This window comes from Dermacentor albipictus, chromosome 9 (assembly GCF_038994185.2).
Source record: "Dermacentor albipictus isolate Rhodes 1998 colony chromosome 9, USDA_Dalb.pri_finalv2, whole genome shotgun sequence".
Classification (NCBI taxonomy): Eukaryota; Metazoa; Arthropoda; class Arachnida; order Ixodida; family Ixodidae; genus Dermacentor; species Dermacentor albipictus.
Genome location: NC_091829.1, coordinates 25085478 through 25109131, shown reverse-complemented (window position 1 = coordinate 25109131; position 23654 = coordinate 25085478). Strand labels below are relative to the sequence as shown.

Sequence of the window (23654 nt, the reverse complement as noted above, 5' to 3'; positions counted from 1 at the left end):
CCCGACGCGTCACAAACTCTTCGGCTAGCTCAGCGGCTCTAGCCACCGTACTAACGTCTGGCCTATCCAAGACCCAGTAGCGCACGTTCTCAGGTAACCGACTATAAAACTGTTCTAGCCCGAAACACTGCAGAACTTTCTCGTGGTCACCAAACGCTTTCTCTTCTTTGAGCCACTCCTGCATGTTTGGCATTAGCCTGTAGGCAAACTCTGTATATGACTCACTTTTGCCTTTCTCATTTTCTCGAAACTTCCGACGGAACGCCTCCGCGGACAGCCTGTACTTTTTTAGCAGACTCGATTTCACTTTGTCGAAATCCTCTGCCTCCTCTCTATCCAAGCGAGCGACTACGTCGGCCGCCTCGCCGGGTAACAAAGTGAGCAAGCGCTGTGGCCACGTTTCCCGAGAGAACCCCTGCTTCTCGCACGTTCGCTCAAAGTTAACCAGGAACAAACCAATGTCCTCTCCAAGCTTAAACGGCCGCATCAGGTCAGTCATTTTAAACAATACTCGTTCTCCTGCACCGTGTGCCTGATTTCCATTACGAGCGCGTTCCATCTCTACCTCGAGACGCTTCATTTCTAAAGCGTGTTGACGGTCACGCTCTTATTTTTTCTCTTGTTGCTCTCGCTCTTTTTCTTTCTCTTGTTGCTCTCGTTCTATCTGTTTCTCTTGTTGCTCTCGTTCTATCTGTTCTTTACGTTCACGCTCATCTTTCTCTTGTTTCTCTCGCTGTTGCTGTTCTTTAAGTTCGCGTTCCTGTCTTTTTGCCGTCTCCCTCTCCTCAATGGTCTCAAGGCATTCCGACAGCTCGTCATCCTCAGCTCCTAACTCAAGAATAGCCCTTAGCAGTTCTGGTTTTCTGAGTTTGTCTGAGACATCCAGACCCAACTCTCTTGCAAGCTCCAACAATTTCGGTTTGCGCAACGACTTCAAGTCCATGGCTGCTCTGAATGCTGCTTTCTCTACTGCCTACTATTGTCTTGCCGCAAACTAACCCGGCAGCAACGACAACCACAATTACCAGCTCTGTTTCTGACACTAACAAAAGCCTGGCAAAACTCAGAAGAAGAAAGCCCCGCACTCACCAAACCTCGCAGCCAAGTATTCAGCGCAGTCGTTCCGCTGCAGGCAACCAGTCATCACACAGGGCTCGTTGCACTGCTCCCGGATGGTCGTTGTGCTGCTCAGCATACAGTCAACCGCATATCTTCGCTGCTGGCCTCCGTTGTCGCGATCTCACCGCTGCCACCAGCTATTTGAACCGCACCGATGGCACCGGCTGTTGGAATCTCAGCGCGGCCACCAGCTGTCGGAACCTCAGTGCTGACGCCCGTTATTGCAACTGGGTCGCAAGCCCCAAGGGTAGCGTTGGCCTGGCGGCCTGGGGCACACTGGAAGCATCCGAAGGTCCCAGCAAAGCATGAGGCGACTGCTAACAGAACAACTTGTTTATTCTAACATCGCAAAGAGCGGGCGGTCAGGTCGACCGAAGTAGAGAGACGGGAGAGCACGTTACTCAACAGCAGAAATCGGAGCCTCTCTCCTGGCGTCCGGGGGCAGCTGCTCTTATACTCTTGGCGTCGCGGGCAAGAAGGAAGGTCACGGGACGACACCACGTGACAGCGGCGACGGACGGACTGAGAGACACGTTGGGACAAGGAGGTGACGCATCAGCCGGGCCGGCGCCGGTCAGACCTCCTCGCTTCACACTGGGGGAGCTCCTCTCCCCGGCTGCCGCGCTTTGACAAGCGTGGGCACACACACACACACGCACACACAAAGACACGTGGCACTGAACATGCCGGGACGCGCTCGGCGGGGATGCGTCGCGGCCGCTCCGAACGGGCCAAAATGTCCGCCGCTTTGAACGAAGCCCCGGCGTCCGTTGAATTCGCGCCGGCTACACCGCGCGTCATAGGCGAAACGTAACAGCGTCGAGGAAGCAGACAAAGGAGTTGAAGAGACAGAACCACCGCCGAAGGGCTCAGCCACGAGTTCGTTCCTACAAAACGGGACAAAATCGCCTCTAGTGAATGCGGTGCTGCCTTAGAAACGTGCCGTAGAAAGTTATACTGCGGTGTATATCGGTAATTATGACCATGTAACTTACAGAAGTCGCAGTTTCACGATTAGCGAAGTGCGTTTCCGCTAAATTTCTTTTTATCGACACATTTGGGTTGATCCTCCCGGTGGACCCCAATCCCGTCGTCACTGTGCGTGACTTTTAACGTCGACGTGTCTCGTCCCTCCGGAAAGTGGTTTGTGGCGTTTCACTTGAAGGGGTACGCTCTTCAGTTTCGCAGCGAGACCAATGTCTCCACGACGTGCCATCGGTCGCGCATACATCTGGCGTTCGCTAAAGAACATCTCCAGGGTTGTCACAGAGCGCGTGGCCGTCTGTCATGGCGACCATGACGCCAGAAATACTGTGGTCACGAGGTAAACGTAAATACAAATAAACATAACAACGTGCATATGTGTGTAATGTTGTTTTATTTTCTTTGTAGTTATATACAGCTCCGCTGGCCAGTGTGGAATGGCTCTTGAGTTTTCTTTTCTCTCTCTAATACTTCACTTCAAGACGTTGAAAATATCGCGGCCGTGACGTCACTTCCGGCGTCTGCGACCGTGGAGTAGCGTGACTTTTGGGATTGGTTTGCGATATATTGAGGGAGCGGGTGGCTCTGGGAATGGGAGAGCGCCGCCTTGTATTTCTAACCGAAGTTCACGGATGCTGCCGTGGCGCCTCGTGGCGATTTGCTCTCGTTAAGCGCCAGTTATGATCATTCATTTTTCGCCACTGCGCTTCTACAGAGCACCAACAGTGTAAAAGAAAATTGGAGGTTGCCGCGCTAATTGATTAAATGAGCGCAGTTCAGATTACAGGGCAAAAGAAGTCAGTGACGCTGTCGTTTAAGCAAAGAGGAAGTAGCGAAACTGCGCAGACCACGTCAGCAGGGGAACACCGATGCTCCATTACAGTGACGGAGTGGGTATACCAGGGTAAGTTGTGCGTGATCTCCGAAGTAACTGAAACACGTTGACTAAGGTGAGATGGAAATCAACTAAGCCTGCGCAAGGCAAGACGAAGGCAGGTTTGGTTAGAACGCTTTGGTGAAAGGGCTTCAGTCTTACAGTTCGCCTAACTAGGTTGGTTTTAATTACGGTAATAGAGAGTGTCACTTATGAAGGAGTGGACTCGGCGGTTTTCATTTTAGTCAGATATATTAGGCGATCATGAATCGAGTAAGTGGTATAGCCGAGCACGTTTGTATGGGAAAGCTTGTGCCAAATAATGCAAATATGGTGACGCCTCTCTCTCTCTCTCTCTCTCTCTCTCTCTCTCTCTCTCTCTCTCTCTCTCTCTCTCTCTCTCTCCTGACCAGTCCTGCAAGTCCGTATCATTTGAGGACCGTGCTGCTTAGTTGGCGTTGCGCTTCAGTGAAATTTAAACGGGTTTCTTTTGCGTCTTACGAGAAGGGATGCTGAATTATAATAATTTCTTTTCTTTGCGATATAGCTATTGTAATGCAGCAAGGATATCATTTATTCTTGCAGAGATGCCCTGTGGAAGGATGCCCCGTCTTACGATCGTTTGAACTGACGCTTTTTTTGTGTGTGGGAGTGCGTTACATATGCCGGTCGGTGCCCAGTAGACCTACAGGTAGGTGGAGTGCACTGAGGATGCCATAGTAAGCGACAGCGCTGTGGAAATCTCTTCTCATGCGCTTCACGTCGGGTTGCTGTTCGTTTGCGATTTCAAATAGGGGCATTTCTGTCTGACGATCCCTGGAGGTATTCCCCACAAACGGAGGGATACGGGAACCTAGCTGTGTAACTGCAATCTGGGAAGATTCCGTTATTTTTATATGTGTGCGTGCTTGTCGTCTAATATGTCTGTCATACTCATATTTCTGAGCCTTCCGATGACACCCACTTTTGTTTTTTACGGCTCTATATATACGCGTATTTTTCTATACGTTTTTGCGTTTTCCTCATTTGCGCGTGGCTGGTAATCGCGGCCTGCGCAAGGCCTTCGGAATTCGGCTGTGCGCGTATTGGTCGGCACTGCGTGGTGAAACTTGACCGTCCTCATCTTTCGTCTTCAGTTTATTCGAGGGTGTCTAGGACGTTTATCCAGACTTCGTTGACTCTCTTAAGCCTACTTCGCTCAAGATATTCTTTAAACTGCGAGGTTTCTTCTAATATTAGAGTAGTTCTCTTATTTTTATAACTGTCTGTGAAAAGGAGTTGGCGTCACCCTTGTAGGGAGGCTACACCTTTATTTTGTTTTGATTTTAATAAACGAAATTTCTATTTTTTTAACAGTTGCGAGGACACCCACGGAAAGACGGTTGCATATATGCTGATAACATGCATGTTCAGACGTATCCCAACACACGGAATCGGAGAATGCAGGTCTTTTCTCGGAGGGAAAGTGAGTGTGCTCGAGATACAAGACTCGATGAAGAGGAGGCGCTTAGTGTAAATTGTAATACATCCAATGGTGTCGTAATAAGTACTAATGGAATACGAAGGTATTCACTCTGTCAGACCCGTAGGTAACGTACACCTTTCAGAAGCACCTGGTTTTAAATTAAACGGAAGCATCAACCGCTCAGCAGTCGACATAAGCAAGATACATTTGGAGTATTGGTGAAAAAAAGGAAGAAGAAAGAAAGCATTGAAGTGAGTGATATGACCCAATGCGATACAGGCATAGGTAGCGGTACAAGGTGCATAGAAAAGTTTTGAGGAAGATAAAAGAGATATTAACGAGGTTTATGCAAAAATGATAGAATGAAAAGCCTACTTGATTAACTCAAGTAGGCTATGTGATTTTTGTTGCCGCTTCGTTTAAAACAGAATTCCAGTAAATCATCATCATCATCAATAGTACGACCCTTATATACTACTGCTCTCCTATAGTCTTGGGAATTATCCTATACAGCCATTGCTCTGTGGTTTGCTATTCACGCCCGATAACATGCAATATATCCTTAGCAGTGACAATGATACGTACTCTAAGAGCGAGGCTACGAACGAGATAGGTAAAACGAACATTGGGGTTAGGGTAAAAGTATTGGGCCTGGTCAGAGGGGTCATAAACATAGGGTCTGCCAACAGAGGTGTTAGTCATAGGTAAACACTAACGTCGCAGTACCTTTGTAGGCAGAAACGTTGAACATTTCTGCCATACAAAAGTATGGCAATGCTAGTGTTTGCCATGACTAACACCTCTATTGTCTAAACATTAGCGTTGGATACTTTTATGGTCAGAAATGTTCAAAATTTCTGCCTCCAAAGTATCGCAATGCTAGTGTTTGCCATGACTAACACGTCTTTCGTCAGCCGCTATAACATTTCTGAAAAACTATCGCAACGCTAGTGTTTGACATGACTAACACATCTATTGTCATGCCGTATGTTTATGACCGCTCTGACCAGGCCCAGTACTTTTACCATGACCACAACGTTTGTTTTAACTCTCTCGTTCGTTGCCTCGCTCTTACACTGCATAGCTAATGACCGTACAGATTTCATGACAGGTGGCATCTGTATAAACGAAGCAACAACCTGAATGGTTTGTCCTCGCTTTTTTTTACCCCCTGTTCTTTCTTCGCGGTTTCGATAGCCCTCTGCAGGACTTAAAAAATTAACGGACGAGAACTCGGCTTATCCTTGTCGGTTCTGTTCGCAAGCGGAGTGCCTGCATGCGGCTAACCCCCCTTCCACCTCCCCGACCGAACCGGCGTGTCGGACGGCCGGCCGATATAGCAGCGGCACAGACGATAGATCCGCCCTGGCCGTAGCTGCAGCAGCGGCAGCGTAAGAGCTAGCGCAAGGCGGCCGCGGATGCATTTTGCTCCGCGACTCCTTCAGTTCTCTTCGAGCTCCACTAACACCGGTGTGGCCGCTGCCCCTCCGCAAGCATAACAGACGTACTACACGTTGAAGCACGCACGCGCTGAACGAAAAGAAGAAGAAAAAAATGAGCCAAGGCGGCGCAGCGGCGATAACCGAAAGGAGCGCAAGACAGATTGGTCTTCGCTTCTCCCCGGCGTGGTCGCGTCCGGCGCCAGCTGACCTCGACTCGCAAATGAATATCGAAATTAACGGCGTGGCCGCCGCTGCATGGGACGCGAAAGGCAGAAGGCAGCAGCAGCAGCAGCAGCAGCAGCAGAAGCAGACGGCTTCCGACGAGGTGGTGGTCGGTGCTGGTGCTGCTACGGTGGCTTCGATCGTCGTTCGTGTAAGAGCTACTCCCTCGAGCTGCTGCTGCTGCGCTGAGAATTGGAGCAAGGACGGGCTCGCGTTTCCATCTCTACTTGGCTTCGCTCGCTTCGTCTTTGGCTTCAGCTCTCTCTCTCTCTCCCTCTTTATTTTGCCGCGCGTTTCTTCTTGCTCTTGTGTATCTCTCTCTCGAGATGGGGCTAGCTGGTGAAAGGAAGACGGGTGTCTCCTTCTTTTTAGATACCGGGGTCTGAAGGCGGGACAGTTTTTTTTTTCCCCTCCCTACAGAGACAGTATATCTCTCCAGCATCGCGCGACGCTTCCCGCGATTGTGTTCTGGCCTTGTTCGTGTCAACGGCCAACGTTCCGTGGTTGATCGCTTTAGCTTCCCAGAGTTGGCTGGTTAAGTGCGACAATTCTTCCCCGTCCGCCAAAGTTTGAACTGCACGCAGTGTAACGACTTCCCGTGCCACTACGCCGGGCTATAGTGCGTCGACGTCTCCGATCATGCGCTGGAATTCGCTGGTGTGCAAAGACAGAGCTTTGCTGGAATGGATTATATACGCCAACGCCGGTCGCGCCACCTACCGGGCTAGCAAACAGTCCAGCATTTGTACTCGCTAGCTTAGTCCTGACCGTTTCGTTACGTCTGGCTCCCACATGAGGGCGTCCATCATACCCCATTCTGGTGTGGCACCAGCCTTGTGCGACTTGTGTGTTTAGTGTCTTTTCTGAGCAGCGTTAAGCTGCGTCAGCGCCTATCACATTATCTTCTACGCTTGAATGACGTTACACGATATCATAGCGGTTATGCTCGCCCGGCTGCCCCCTAATTCTATTTGCGCATTGAGCTTGATTCCCAGGGGCGGAGGTGGCGCTGGGACAGTCTCTCGATCAAATAAATAGTTAAGTTTCTAACTAGCACTTCAGGCAATTTTATTCTTCAACGTCACGACTACAACGTGACAGTAATGTGAGATTGGAAGACTGTACGTGAAGACGGGACACATCGAATGCAATGACGGCGTGTACCACAGTGACCACTGTTAAAATTGTTCCGCATAGGTTCCACAAGTAAGTGGAACATATATTCCTTGCGAAAATATTCCGCTTACTAAGAACACCGTACATATAGAACGTTTGTCCTTAACCTTCAGCTTTTATATGAGTGTGTATAGAGCTTCTTGACATTGGTACGTATTTCACTAAGTGGAACACACTTGCAAAAATGTTCCAGGAATTTACTAAGAGGGACTGATGCTGAACGGAATTAAGAATGTTGGCCAGAAGTGATGGAGACATGAAGGGCAGACAGAGCTTAACCACTTTCGAGGTCTTAACTGCTGCCGTAGAAAAATTAGCGCTTTATATAGCGACAGATAATGATCACGCTTTTTCAGGAATTTGCGCACGACGACAAATTGATAGGTCCTTTTAGTCAGGATAAGATATCGTGTCTATATATGGATTAGTGCACTACCCATTGTGCTGTCGTTATGACTGCTGCATCTGTTGGTGTTTCCAATGAGTGATGGCTTTATACGCAAAATAACCGCAAACCGTTTTCTTGTAAAAAATATCAAATATGTAGAGGTGCAGCCATTACGCCTGTCTATACGGTAATACAAAATAAGGCGGATATATTTATTCTATGAACAGCAAAAGAATAGCTGGGGACAATGGGCTGAGGCTGAGAAGAGGTGAAGGCGGGGGGGGGGGGGGGGGGAGGTGCTGCTGAGAGTGACCGTATCTTATCCTTGGCAAAAATACCGTCCTCTCATATTTGCGACAGGTTTTTTGTTTACCCCGCGGCTGTAAAGCGATGCTGCCAAAAATGTCGTCGTCCGTGTGTATTTTTGCGTAATCACCATCCATTAAATGTAATTTGACCATTGAGCTATGCCAAGATATGTAGGGCGGGTGGCGGGTAGGGGAGGGGGGGGGGCAGTGGGATTTTCAAGGAGCTACCACCTACCTCTTCGTGGCCATTTAACCTTCTCACAGCTCTCCGCTGTCTCTGTGCATTCTTACTCCAGCTGACTTGTAATTTTTTGCTTCTGCTTGGGTGATTAAGGCTTCCGTCGTCGTATCCAATTTGAGGCATTTTATACGAAGATCTCGTCCGTAGCATGCGACGCCTGCCCGCTCTACCTGCGTCTCGAGCACCGGCCAGTATCACGTGTTCATTTGAGGTCCAGCACCGCATTTAAGACACTTAAACATTTAAGTTTAAGCATCGCGGCTATATACATAGGGCCTATACTTGCCTACGCTGTGCCGGTGTCCCCCTATCAGTGTCTCGGTGTAACTCTCTCTCTCTCTCTAAACGCTTCACAGGTGCGTAAAAAGGTGCATGGAGCATGCGCGACCCTAACCCTATTCTCTTTAAATTTTGTTTTTCAGCCACCTCGGTCTTTTATCCTGTCATTCCCTTATCCCCTTCCTCACGCGCTGTATAGCGAGCCGGGTAATATGCCGATTAATCTAGGTATGTTTTCCTGGGCTCAATTATGGGTCGTCGTTCCACCATCGCCCCTTCGTTTTCGTGGATGCTCTGAATTCTGCGTTCTAAACTTGCGTTTTACGATGTAAACGGCCTTCCTTTCTTGCGGGGCTCGCGTGCGACTTTTGGGGCGTAATTTTGTCATTAACCCCTGGCGTATATATATCTTGGGCGCCCCGAAGGGCCACGCGGTGGTGCGCCCTCTTCCCTCGTCGAGGACCCTTTCGTGGCGAGAGTTTAATCGCGTCTTGGACCAGAACAGCAGATACCGGTCTTGTAGTCTTGGTTTTAATGGCGCTCTGGCAATTTGACGGCGAAGTCGACAGAAAAGTATCTAAGCTGTTTAATATCTTACGATATCCGCTGCTTGCAGGCGTTCTAGAGGCTAGTGTTCTTTTAAATAAATGACGCTGAATCGTATCTCTTTCAAGTTGGTAACGTTATTGTTGACTTTTGGTCGAAAGGGTGCAGCCTACTTTTAATGCGAGAGCATTGTATGTTATATGAGGCCGAACATCAGCTATGATCAAGTGATGTTACGAAAAATCATCGTCAGTGACGTCATGAGCGTCTTTTTTGATGTCAGTTGTAATACAGAAGATGATAAATTGTGTAAAACGTTAGTTTGTAGTAATTATGGGTAAATATTTTGGGAAATAAAGTGAATTAAGGTGAATTAGAGTGAAAAGGAAGATATAAACCTGGTGGGAAATGCACGGAAGTTAACTGGAGAAGATTCTGGTTTGCTACCCTGTGCTGGGGGTAGGGTAAGGGAACAAGAAAGAGGTAAAAAATAGCGATGTCAAAGCAAAGACTAGAAACAGAGGAGGTTCGGAACGTGCGTAACGACTAGAGCCTCTCTAAAGTCAATTTAATTTAGCACAAAATGCATTAAGGTGACTTGAGGTGGAATAAGGTGAAATAAGGTGAAGTAAGGTGAATGAAGGTGGGCTAAAGCGGATTAGGATAGATTAAGATTGGGTACAAATTACTCCAAGGTGGATTAACGTGCAAAAGCGCGGACTACGGTGGATTGAAGTTGGTACAAATCAGAGCAAGCTGTATGAAAGTGGATTAAAGCTTGTACAAATTAGAGGAAGCTGGATTGAGGTAGAGGTGGGAAAGGACACGTGTCAGTGTATGACGTCACGCATCATGGACGCAACCAATTATATACAGAAGCCACAACGCTTTCGCATTCAACTCACGTAAGGATACTTAAGTGACTGCCAATTTTGTTGATGCATGCACATGACACTATGCAAGCATGTACGCACTGACACGGAACTTCTAAACGCATAACCTGCTCGGCTGGGACTCATTAAAGTCTGTGTTCTGCGGCACCACGCAGACTCGTGAACGCACGTATATTCTATGTGCCTTCCGCTTGAAGGCCTCACAAGCTACAACACACACTAGGTCGCTCGATCCTCTCTTTAGAACTCGTGGCGCTGATCTCGTTTTGCGCCTACGCGGTCGCGAAGCACCCTTTTACGACCAGAACGAGCACGGCAGACGTGGCTCGAGCAACATGCACGCGCACTTTGGTGCTCCTCCTTTGCCTCTTTGTGCCTCTGCTGACGTCACTAGCCCGTACGCGAATAGCGGGCTTTCTGAGCAATCCGCCTAGCCGTTGAGGCCGTGAAGACTTACCTTCCTCAACGCGCGGAGACTGCTTCGTCCTCACCCCCCCCCCTCCCCCCTACCTGTTGTAGGTTAAGAGGCGGGCACCCCAGCTCGGTGGAATAATGAAGTTTTCAATCAATCAATCAATCTGTTGCCGCGGCGCCATAGTTTCGTGCAAGGGTTAACGCTGGCAGTGTAGTGTGTATACAGAAACTGCGAGAATAGTGGCTCCGCCAGCAGGGGAAGATGGATTTGCATTGAATTCCGTCCTTCTTGCTTCGAACAGCATTTTTTTCCATATTGTGGATTGATGGTATCCAACACAATATCGCGTTACATTCGGAACGATTCGCAGTATTACGCTTACGCTCACAGGCTTATTGCCTTCTACCTTTAGACGAAAGAAATGTGACCAAAAAAAATTTAGGCCAGTGAAAGCAGATAGCGTGCTGCAAATGAAGCCAGGAATGTGTTGGAAGCCGCAAGCACGAAGGCGTGGCAAATCCCATCGACTAACCTTTATTCCTACCCGCCGTGGTTGCTCAGTGGCTATGGTGTTGGGCTGCTGAGCACGAGGTCGCGGGATCGAATCGCGGCCACGGCGGCCGCATTTCGATGGGGGCGAAATGCGAAAACACCCGTGTGCTTAGGTTTAGGTGCACGTTAAAGAACCCCAGGTGGTCTAAATTTCCGGAGTCTTCCACTACGGCGTGCCTCATAATCAGAAAGTGGTTTTGGCACGTAAAACCCCAAATATTATTATTATATTATTATTAACCTTTATTCCCGCGTTAGCCGAACGATCGCCGGAGTTGCTATACGCTGGGAAACTTGTGGCCGCCACAAGGCACAGCACGGATGCTTTCCTTCCAACACGTGGCGCCATCTATACTCGTGCGCGTCGCGTTGCACACATTTACGACTACACAGAACGAGCCGGGCTTCGCGGCGCACGAGCAACGCACGCGTAGTTGTTGCGCCTCGAATACACGGACGGCCTAGTCGCCGTACCAGCGTTGCGTGGCTCTTTTCGGCTCTAAAACCTCGCACACGCCGGTGCGGGCACTGTTTCCCATGCGCGCTGCTTACCGCTACGACCCGGGGGGAGGGGGGGTGGGGGGCGTGCGATTTACTGCGGGGCGCCCGGCGTGCAACTGGGTGGGCGTGGCCGCCGCGTCGTCAATGGTTTCACGCGGTAATGGGCCCGGCTTGGCGGCGGCCGGCGCGCATCGGTGTTTTACAGCTTGCCAAGCGCGAGCTCGCGCACGAACTAAACGAGCGAGCCGGCCAACGTGTTTTACCGCGCTGCCCGACCGAATTGGGAAAAACAGTGCGAGCGCCGGGGGCCCGGCACCGCCGCCCGATGCGTTGCCATGGGGCTGCGCGAGTCGCGTTTAGGGGATATATGCGGATGCGGCACGAGGCGGCACGTAATATACGGGCACAGACAGGGTCGTTTAGGCTCTGCTATCAGTCTAGTCGGACGTGAAGCGACCGACGGGAAATATTTATGGGGCCCATATTTCAAGTGCAACGGGGAGAGTGTACCGGTCAGGGTGCCCAGTATATCACAGTGGTAACGCGGATATTCCAAGGTCGTTAAATATTTGTGAAAACTTTTTTTTTCGATCTGAAATCGCGATAGTGTTCGTGCGCCCTTATAGTAGAAATAGTCAGAGGTGAGCACGATAGCGTTTATTCGCCGCACTGGTGGGAAGCTTACCGATTACTGCAAATGGTTTTTGTGGTTATTAGCTTAAGTTTTTTGTTTGCTTGTTTTGAGCGTTCAACGTTGGGTTGTGACGTCTCTGACCTTGCCGTATGTGCTTTCTTTTTCCTCTTTCTTTCTTTCTTTCTTTCTTTCTTTCTTTCTTTCTTTCTTTCTTTCTTTCTTTCTTTCTTTCTTTCTTTTTTTCTTTCTTTCTTTCCTTCTTTCTTTCTTTGTTTCTTTCTTTCTTTCTTTCTTTCTTCGTTGTTCATTCCAGGAGTATCATTAATGACTGTTGCCGTGTTGCTGGCTGAAGTTTCACGTACGACCGGTCAAGCTGCCGCTATGTAGCTTCTATCCTGCAATCGCCACCGATTATGCGCATCAGTGTACTTATGCGATAAATGAACTTTATCTTCAATTGTCAGTCAGAAATTCTATGTTTTGTTTAGAAGCTGAATGTTCATTTGATTGATACTTCCTGAACTGACGAATTACTTCTGCAAGATTAGGTGCGCGCTTTCGTGGTTTTCTGTCCGACAGCTTTGGTCACATACGAGGCAATAAAGGCATTTTTTTTGTTGTTTTGGTACACTTCTGCTTTTGGCTAGCTCAGTTTTCGGAAGCGAAGCAACGTTTTCACTACGTGAACTGTCGTGTTAGACGCTATGTGCAGTTCAGCGTGTTACCGGTTGGAAGCATGTCGTGTCTTGAGAACCTGAGCGAGCTAGAGACAATAATTTTAGCTCGAATGCGCGATCAGAACTTACATCTGCACCAACTAAGCGTAATATGTGCCTCAGCATGGTAGAAGTTTGGGCGTGTGGGTAGTTAAATCGTAAACTGAGATACATAGCGCAAGAACGTCAAGAGCGTTCGTCCCTTGTTCCTCCTTCGTCCTTGTGTCATTCTTGCGCTATGTATCCCAGTTTACGGGTAATATGTGTCGCCATGCAAAGAGGGACGCCATGGTTCTGTGGCTCCTTTCGTCGCCACGTAGGCAGCGTCGCTGGCAAACGAGAACTTTCCTTAGGTCGTAACACGTATAGAATGAAACGGAAACGCCTATGGAATATGAGTAATGCGATTTTAAACGATACGCACGATGCACTTAACAACAGCCGACTTGCGTACATGGTAGCTGTGGTCACGCGTTGTGTTACAATGCGGAAGTTTGCATTCAGCTGCTACCAGAGGCGAATTATCCTGTAGTCCACTTTTAGTTTGCTTATTGTCATTTATACACTAGAATTAGAAGAAATACTAATTACCCTTACGCATATCTTCACTTTATTCGTTCGAATTCGTGTGGTTGTAAGTGCAGACGCAATGTCCGATGCAGTTGACGTTTCGTCTCCTTGGTGGGGGGTGAAGTTTCGACCGGCTCTTTGAGTTCATTACAGGATGAGGTGGCGTATGGTTAACGACGCGCTTCTTATGAGACTCAGAGATCATGACGCTGAGCTGCTGTCACGAAAACGCTATCAAAACGCGTGACGTCATACTGGTGCGCGAACTTCACTGTAGCACTGCCACACGTCCCTTGCTAAAACGCCTGTTTTGCCTTATGATACAGTCGGTCACGGTAAGGCTGTAAAGCTTTTTTTTTTTGTTTCGCAAGTGTGCTTAACAATCCAACATAAAGGAACAGTTATTGAACGCACCATAGGAACTGTTTTTGAACAGCATAAAAACGCACCTATTGCGTACGCAATAGGTGCTGGATGGTTTCCTCGCACCTACGGGAGTGGCACGTGGGCCTTTCGGCTATTCCCATACGATAGGAGTGAGCGCTGGTGAATGCCAGTCCCGACCACAAGCGGCACTTCTTTGCAACTGAAGCTGGTAGATGTAACTTTATCCTGTCGTTCCTCTTTCTTTCTCCGCTGGTATCTCCCCGAGAGAGTACACGTGATACAGCACAGTTTTTTTCTTGAAACCGAAGGTGCCAGTGCTGCTGGGCTCGCTGCTTCTGACAGGAATGCGAGATCTGTATTCCTGCGCATCCTCCACGTCAAACTCCATCAAAAGAAAGTTAGAGATAGAGAGAAAAAGCAAGTCTAGAGAAGTCAGAACGCAGGGTGACATCGAAGGTAGATGGATTTATCCATCTTCGAATTATCTACGAGATACTCTTTCGATGCATCAACACGTGAACGTTCTTTTTCCCTGTGAACCTGCGAAACCGATCGTCGCTATAGAGAGGTTGTTGACCTTTCTCGCCTTGTAACGCGTCACGATGGCCAAGTATTCTCCGCTCGGCTTCTGTGGACAAAGTGCTCGTAGCGCTGGGGCGATATGCGCGTCCCGTCGAAAAGATCCGGGGCGAGCTCACATTACGGTCTGCAGGCAGACGGAATCGAGGGAGCGGGCGCACGAATTTTAATGTCTCGAGTCGCAGGTTATTGAAATTCAGTGAGGGCTCATTAGAGATAACACTTAGAGCACATTAGAGATCAACAACGCGTTCGTACAGGACTGATACAAGCACACCACGCATACAGAGACCGCCTTGAACAAGAACTGCGTTTTATTGACTCTCATCGCGGCCTTTTGCACTTGTAAAGGGGTTCGGCTCGTCGCCATCAATAGTGCATCACAAAGCTATGAAAGCCCTTCGATGCTACTGTGAAGAGACCGGCATTTGTGATGTTTACAGTTGAGTCTACGGCGTCGGGAGTCATTTTCCCATTCGCGCATTTAAAAGCTGTGTACACTAGGCATCCACGAACTTCGTTTCAAATGAGAACTTCTCGAAAGGCACTTTCAACTCTTATAGTGTGTTCGCATTTATACTAAATTGTATTTGGCTTATACTATCAATTGAAGGAAAAGTGAAAATGGGTGTTCCTGGCCGGCTCAGCTTGTTCCTTCCTTTCTATGTTGTGCTGTACCATGTTTCAGAATGCAATACCAACTCGCCGAATCCTCAACCCTGAAAATGAGCGGCCGTCGCCGGCAAACGATGACAACTGATCCTCGGTTAATTTTCATTGAGCGGCGTGCGTGCGTCTTGCGACGATATTGTTTGAACATGGCGTCTGGGATAGGGCTGTGCAGGCCCATACAGTTTCCTACAACAAAACAAACAAACATATTCTAGCAATATTTGTGGTGGTAGTGTATACTAGATCTTCAAGTATTCGGCGAGTTGGTATTGCATTCTAAAACTATGGAATTCAGCCATGGTGGGAAGGATGGGCGATCACATGTTCGACCAGAAATGCGCCGCAGATATGTCTTCGTTGGGGAATCTGCCGAAACTGAAAAAAAAAGAGAAAAAAAAAGAGCACGGTATGTTACGCTGTCAGTGGAGGATAGAGATGAGCTAGAAAACTTCTCTCCACCTTGCGGGTTTCCGCAGTACTACGTCAAACACTTACCTTTGCTTCGTGTTGTCGACAAATTCGACTTCGCCCTGCCATCTGCTAGCCGCCTGGTTAGCTCAGATGGTAGAGCGGCTGCCCCGGAAAGGCGGTGGTCCCGGGTTCGAGTCCCGGACCAGGACGAATTTTTCTTCAACTATGAGGCTCTTCTTTCGAGGAACCCGTTTGGGTTTCCTTTGTAGCAATTGCTACGAACGGGTGGATGTCTGATTTTCCCTTTAAAAGAAAAGAGAGAGCTGTACTGCCGGTCTTTCGAAAATGAAAGGTTTGCCCTCCGTACCGCTGTCTATCAGCTAACGCTTCTCATTGGAACAAAATCTCGTGGTCTCGCATATCAGAGCTGCAGGAGGGCACGAAAGCTACGCCGCGATTTCTTAAGGCAACCGTGGACTCGCCTATCGCCTGTGAGACTGAGACTTTGTGGCTGAGAATTCCGTTTCGTTGCGACTCCCAGCGCGCACCACTTCTTGGCTTCTTTGCCTAGTCGTGTGGATTCGCGCCACACAAGTTGGTGTGTGTATGCCGTCTTCTGAGGAGCAAGTGGAACGCGGCTATTTCTAAAACCAGTGGTTATTAGCCTGAGTTAGTTATGTAGTAACATGGGTGGCGCTTACGTATTTATTTTGGTGGCTATACAACGTACGGTGCGTATTTGGACAATTTTAAGATCGAGTGAAATTTTCTTTTGCGAGGCTCTCGATTGAGTGGTCACCCGACTTTCTCGGTTACCTTTTTTTCCGTCTAGTAGAGATAGATCGAGATACAAGTTATAAGGGAAAGACAAGGAGGTTAATTAGGCCCGTGCCCGCTGTTGCACACCTTGCGCTTCGAGCTGGGAGTGTATCAAGCGGACGAATAATATGATATAAACACAATATGAAAACACACACGCTGTAGCTCTCTTTTTAAGGTCCCATTCCGAAGCGGTCTGTATGCACTGTGGAATATCAAGGAACGTAGCGACTGTGTCTTTATACTGCATCGCCAGACGCTCTGTGTATAAGCGGTCCCAGGATATTTGCGTTTAACGCGAATTGTGTGAACAGTATGAACGCTGTGTCAATTCCCGCTATAAGCTGTCGCATACACATCCATAAGCTGTCGCATGCATGTCCTTCGCGGTCCGCGCGCATGTGTCCACGTGGCGAACGAAAGAAAGTAAGAGCCCACCTGTGTCTGCGCTGCTGCCGGCGAGGCAACGCGTCCCCGAGTGTCCGAGGAAAGATGACTAAATGAATATGAGTGGAATTGTACCCGAGCCTATAGCTGGCATGCAGTGTACACCAGCAGCCGTACGCCTCACCGCTCGCCTCTGTATCTATGTGGGCCATAACGCGACGCGGCGCCGAGAGATGTGCAAAACGAGGTCCTCCGTATACCAGCGAAGCCTCGCGCGAAGGAAAAGGTAATCACGATTAAACGCGGCGTTGCCTCGGCTTGCTTCGGCGTTTACTCTTTCTGTTGTTTTTTTTCTTTGTGTGTGTGTGTGTGTGTGTGTGTGTGTGTGTGTGTGTGTGTGTGTGTGTGTGTGTGTGTGTGTGTGTGTGTGTGTGTGTGTGTGTGTGTGTGTGTGTGTGTGTGTGTGTGTGTGTCTGTGTGTGTGTACATGGAGGGGTCCGCTCGATGGTCTAATCTGCGCCTCCTTTCGATCGAATACGCCGTTTCCTGCTTTCTTGAGCCCGCATGCGCGGAGCCCCCGAAGCCACCGCTATGTGGCCTCGAGCTTGTGGTTTTTTTTTCCTAAGCGAACCAGCGTTCAAATTGGAGCGTCCAGACCGGTCAGCTAAGTACGGTGCCCGCCACTTATCGCGGATTGATAGCGCCGGTCACAGGCGTCGCGGCCGAGCGCCGTACCACGTGTCTCCGTGACTGATTGGCCGAGGATGCTCGACACGGCGGCGCTTTCCTGCAGTCGCTTTAAACGGGCCGCCGGACAGAGTTCGGGTGTCGGTTCCTTTTTCGATGTGTTAAGAGACGTCGGTTTTCGTTGAATCTTCCTTTGCGAATATCTTAATTTATGCGCGGTGGACTAGTCCATATGCATTATTCTATTTCTTTCCCCGTATGGTTTCCGAATGGCGTCCGTTCTGTCTCCCACGGTGCAAGTACTGCGTGTTGGTGAAATTACCCTATATAACGTCGCAGTTCGCTTTGCGCGTGCGTATTTGTGCACAACTTACGGACTTTCTTTACTTGGAGTCACTATTTGGCTCGTTTTGCGGCATTCTTATCGGTAAATATAGTGTGCTTGGAGATTGGTCAGGCGAGCGTAAGCAGAATGTCTCGGTTACTCGGTGAACGTTACTTCGAGCAATAATTCATACGATTGGATTCTTTTTTCTGAAAATGGAGAATTTTAAGAGACGCTAAACGGGGCTGTCAGCTGTACAACACGTCGGTATTGACAAACAAAATTGATTATAAACCAAACTGAACTGTACAGCAGCTGCGCTAGTGCTACCATTCCACTGCACAAACCTCGACCTTCTTCCTACAGAGGGCTTATCTGTCCCCAATCCCGTTCGTCATGCAGACTGGCATGTAGGTGCCTACATTTATGGTGGCAGAATTCTTCGCACGTAAATTGATTCGTGTCTTCTTTCTCTGGACAGCCCGTAAAGAACGTTCCAGTACGTTAGTCTAACATGATTACCACTTGCTTTGACATAGTGAAAATTGTGGCCAGGATGCTTTAGGCGAGACAAAGGGCTCCTCGTCGCATTTCTGGTCGTCCTCGGTTCTTACACGCTTTAAATAAAAAACGTCCGCATACTTGCGAAATTAAAAAGAGGAAGGAAAAGAAAACACAAGAAAACAGTTTTACAGAAAACGTGTGGTATGCCAGCTAAACGAAATGTGTGCCGCATGAACCGGCGATGGGAACGACGACTACGACGGCTCTAATGTAGTGGGTGCAAAATGGAACCGTCTTTGTGCTGGACAACTGATCCAGACTACTGATTTTCGCTGGGCAAGAGAGTACAAGCTACAAAAGACGCCGTCATTTACCGCCGATTTTAGCTGAGAAGTAATCATGATAACAGTACACGGAACAAGCCACACAAATTTTTGTAGGATCTGCGTGCAATACGCGTTGCTATGTGAAAGGTACGATGAACTCCCCCGCAGCTCATTTCCGCACCTGTCGAACTCTCGAACTTTCATTATGTGTCGACGCTTGCTTGCACTGTGTTGATGAGGAAGGTCGAGAGCTCGTACACATGCCCGTGGTGGTGGAGTCGCCAACACGCTACTGTAAAGTGCCGTTAAAATCTGTCTTCCCATCCAGGCACCGAGAACCAACCCTACCGTGCGCCCGAGCATGCAAAATTTCAAACGACGGGGCCGACAATCGGAGCTTCTCATCGTGAGAAAACTCGGGCAGCTCGAGAAGGGGATTACCTCAGCGTTCACGGCTGCCCGGCCACCGGCAAGGAAACGTGGCGCTGCTGCGTCATAACGGAACAATGGCCGGCTCGTTATGAGGTCGGATGAACTTAATCGCGTCGCGCGATGCTGCGGTTTCGGTAGTCCCGCTTCTCTTGCGCGCATATGCATAATAGAGTTGCGCTCGAAACAATGGCCGAGCGGGCGCGAGGCGAAAGCCCGCTTAATCGATGCCCTATACGTACCTACGTGCTTGAGAGAGAAAAAAAAAAGTAATAATCCTGAATATATCGAGCTGCCGTTTTCTCCAGCGTCGTCGACGTCGTTGGCAAGGTCGTATCGCTTGTTGTTGCTTTTCGGCGTAAAGTACCCGGAAGGCCTCACTCGAAGCGTGCAGGGAATTACCCGCGCGCCGTGTGTTTGAGGGGTATGTGTGTGTGGGTGCGCGCCGGGGCCGGTGGCATTGAGCTTGTGATGCGAGCTTCCGTTTTCGATTGGAGATAAGCCTCCTCCGTATGAACCAGAGGCCGGCGTGCGCGACTCCCGCGCATTCACTTTCTCCGTCTTCGTATTGCCTTCTTAAGCGGTATTCACACGCTGTCGTCTTCCGTACTGGAGGACACACTGGTACGTTGAGAGCGAAGAGGGGAGGAAAATGAAATGTAGCGGAAAAAAAAATAATACTAAGCGGCCGCGCGAGGTAAAGCGGACAAGAAAATGACACGTGACGAGGCGAGCTACATATACCGGGGCTGTTATCTGGCCTGCAAGTCACTTCTGCGCGATGCATTTCTTTGAGATATCTTCGTTGATTTTTTCCGAACTATATTATTTTTGCAATTCTGCCATACGTGGGCAAGCATTTTAATCAATATTTTTTTTTAGTAAAGCTTTGCAGACCTGTCTTTGACGCTGTTGTGTGTGGAATGGACCGCAAGAAGTAAGATTATGCTACAACTTTAGATAGCCGCGCCTTTATAACAAAGCGTGTCAACTGTAAGAGCATATCTTTCGGTTATTCAATCAGGTTGCTCCCAAAATTCACTTGATCTGATTAGGTTTGGTTGATTGCGCAGATCAAGGGCCACTTGTATTGCAGCCAAAATATTCTATTGTTGTGACGAGGCAAATTAAAGTTATGAGTGTTGGCGGTGAGACCCACATTCATCCATTTTCCTAATAAGAAAACTAGTTGCATGGGCTGTCGTGTGCCTTAAGAAGTCCGCTCTATAACGGTGACCAGTAATCTGTATTCATTATCTTCTAAACTTTCTTCCCGCCACTTGGCGTCATACCTTCATGCCCAACACACATAATTGAAGATCTCTGGGAGAGGCTTCCCTGATGACGCTTAGGAGATAACATTCTATAATGATCTGTGATCACAGAGTGCTGTGTACGAAGAGCGCCCAGCAATACGTCATGATGTCATCTCCTCGTCCGCTTGGAGAAAAAAAAATGTTCGTTGGTGATTTAGGGGTAAATGCGAGAGAAATGCGTTGGAATTACTCCGCACCTCTTTGAGGTCCCGGATGCATGATTTCAACCGCGTTCACCACATTGCTAAGGCTTGTTGGCGAGCTCCCTCGACACACGTCCTCTCTGTCTCTTCGAGGAGGCAAGTGTAACTCACCTTGGCCCATAGCAGATCACCATAAGCTGCAAGCAATATCGTAAAGGCGTTTATTACTCACCGGCGTTTGGGACGTACCGTTAGAGCACGGCACTGACTCCCGGCACGAGCGGCATTGACGAGCAAAAGCGCTGAAGAGAACGACCCACTTATAGACAATGTCGGAGACGACGACCCACTATGTCGTTCCAATCCTTTTCTGCAATTACCCCCAGGAACGAAAAGGGAGCCACCTGGCGACCTAACAGCTTGTCACTATGAGTGGATCATAGCAGGTCTTGAGGCAGTCGACGTTGACAATGTCTCGTTCACGACGGCGCACGTCCGAAGACGGTTGAACTGGCTCGATCAAGTAGTTGACTGGAGATGTGCGTTCGACGATGCGGTAGGGGCCTTCATACTTGGGAAGTACTTTCGACGAGAGCTCAAGTGCAGTGGAAGGGACCGAGAGCCATAAAAGCGCTCGGGAGAGGAACGTGGGCGCAGAAGCGGCGCCACCCCGAGCGCTCTTCTGGCTCTCTTGGTCATTTGAAGCAAAGGCCCGCGCGAGATAGCAACATCCTTCGGCGCGTCTGGCTGTGGCAGAAATAGGCGCACATTGAGATGCATGCGGCTTGTATGGAGGGAGTGTGTCGATTGTGTGCGGCGGGTGCCGGCCGTACAGACAGGGCCAGAACTTGGTGAGAGGCCAGATGGCTGCCCAGTATTCTGTTTCTGTCACGTTGTAATTGGTCTCAGCATTCGTAGGCGTGCGACTTGCATATAAGCCGCGACATATTCAGGAGAACCCTGTTTGCGCTGGGCAAGAACAGCGCCGCCGGGACAACGCCGCTGGCATCTGTGTGCACATGGGCTGTCGGGTCGTAATGGCGCAAAATTGGCGGAGACGTTAGCAAACGACGGAGCTCTGTGGAAGCCTTGTCGCACTAGGACGATCACGAACTGAGGGGCCCGTTGCTTTTAAGTAGCTTCGTCCATATGATGGCGGCGAAATTGCGAGTGAAGCGCCTGAAGTAGGAACGCAGCACGATGAAACCGCAATTCTTTGACGGACGTTGGCTTAGGGAATTCGGCGACGGCCCGAAGTTTGGCTGGATCGTGGCGAATTCCATCCTTATTGCGACGTAGCCTTGAATCCTCCTAGCCTTGAAGGCTACGTCGATACGACGTAGCCTTGAATTGTCAGCTGCCGAGCAGCAAATCGGCACTTCCTGAGGTTTAGTTGTAGCCCTGGTGTAGTCATGAGCAAAAAGAACGTCGTCGTCGAGATAGCACAAGCACGTGTGCAACTTCAAGCCGCGCGGAACTGTGTCCATCATGAGCACGAACGTTGCGGGCGCATTACAAAGTCCAAAAGGCATAACGTTAAATTTGTATATAAGCCGTCTAGTTTGACAAAAGCTGTCTTCGACCTTCCCACGTACCTTTCTGCACTTTGACACTTCTAATGATAACTCATTCCGGCGTCTCAGGAAATTCACTCACTTTGGACTAAGTTATACATTTTCCTTTTATTCTTTTTGTGCGTTTCGCGCTTGAAAACAACCATGGCGCAAGGTCGGTCTGCTGAAAATTAATCGCCCCCTGGCAAATGCTCGCCACGTCAGAAAAAAAAAAGCGAAGCGCTGATAATCGAATATGCGCTTGGTGACGTCATCTTAGGCGCACACGACGAACGAAGGTCGTTCGCGCCTTATTTAGTTCGTGATTATTTTGAGCTTCTGCGCCAGCTGAATTCTGTAGCCGTCGGCCGTTCCCCGGCTAACCTTGTTTGGTTCAAGGAGACACGCGGGAAAAACCGTGCATTGACTTCTTACTCAAGACAGCCCATGAACGTGGCACGCGCTTGTGACCATCCTCGGATATATTTTCAGTCAAGGTGGGCGAGAGTAAACTATATACGGACACTTGCTTGGATTGTTGTTTACAGATGCTTCTAAGTCATCGCCTATATAGCAGCTCCGCGTTTCTATTCAATAACCGCCCTCCGCAGTGTGTTGCGCCATCCACTCTATACGATCGACATTACGTCAGCCGACACGCAATGAATCTCTGTATAGTGACGTCACAGCAAGGAAGTGAGGTAACAGTTGCTTATTTCAGGCATGTCGTACGGCTCTATGAGGTGGCAGATTTAGGCCGATTGTCCGAGAGGCTGGGCAGAAAACACCGAGACAAAGTTTGCCACTGTTAGAAAGATTGACAGAGCGGGAATCAACTAACATTTATTAGTCAAAATGTAGCTAAGGACCCAGTACGGGCTCCTGGTGGGCTAATGCCTCCCATTAGGCTCATGCCTCCCGGCCTAACACATTCCCAGAGTAAAGCTATAGAGGGAGAGATATGAGTCCTCGAAAAATAGCCACCGTTCACGGGAATTTTCGGACGTCAAGCCGTCGGTCTTAGGATAGTGTAATCAGGGTGTATTGCCGCACCGAGAATATTGTAGCCGGTGCTGTGGTTAGACAATGCAGTGCCTGAGTGGCCTCTGTAGTTACCATGTGCTACCAGTGTGCGCTCTGCTGGGCCACGCTGAGCGTCTTGTCGGTCGTGCATCTTCGTAGCCTTCGACCACCGCTGAAAAATAAAAGCATCGATTTGGGTGCCCGATAAAGAGCCCCAGGCGGTCAAAATGAACCTCGTTTCGCCTCACTAGGGTGCGTCTCACATAGCCCCGAATTTGCTTTGGGACGAAGAACCCAATCAGTCAATCGATCAATCAATCAATCAATCAATTGATTGATTGACCGATCGATTAATCAATCGCGTTCTCATATGGGAAGTCAGTATTCTGTAAACCACAGATGCTGGGCAAGTTTTTCAAGATTAAAGCACGATTCGGCATCGATAGGTCAATGAACTCAAGAAAGCCGTTTTCCAGTTTGAATTGCAAATATTGCCCTTCGGAGGAGTATATTTTGAATCGAATAAAGTCTGTATATTTTCTGCATTGACAGGTGGCAATGATGCACTTTAGCTGTAAGATACATCCTTCGTACCAGTTGTATTCTTGTAAAATTTTTTTGGTTCTTTTTCGTTAAATAGGTTGTAAGTGTGAGGAAAAATCTCGAAGATGCTCGTCGGCATGCCATCAGTTTGCTGGTCACCTTCGTAACCTATCGCGGCGAGTTTTTTTCCCGCATGAATTGGATACGCCTCAGTGATTGCACCAG

General features: G+C 48.9%; 1 protein-coding gene across 1 annotated transcript in view; it reads left to right on the top strand.

Moving 5' to 3' along the window:
* The window catches only part of LOC135901919 (uncharacterized), a 391597-nt gene that overhangs the window by 307038 nt on the left and 60905 nt on the right, over nucleotides 1-23654 (top strand). The window lies entirely within an intron of this gene.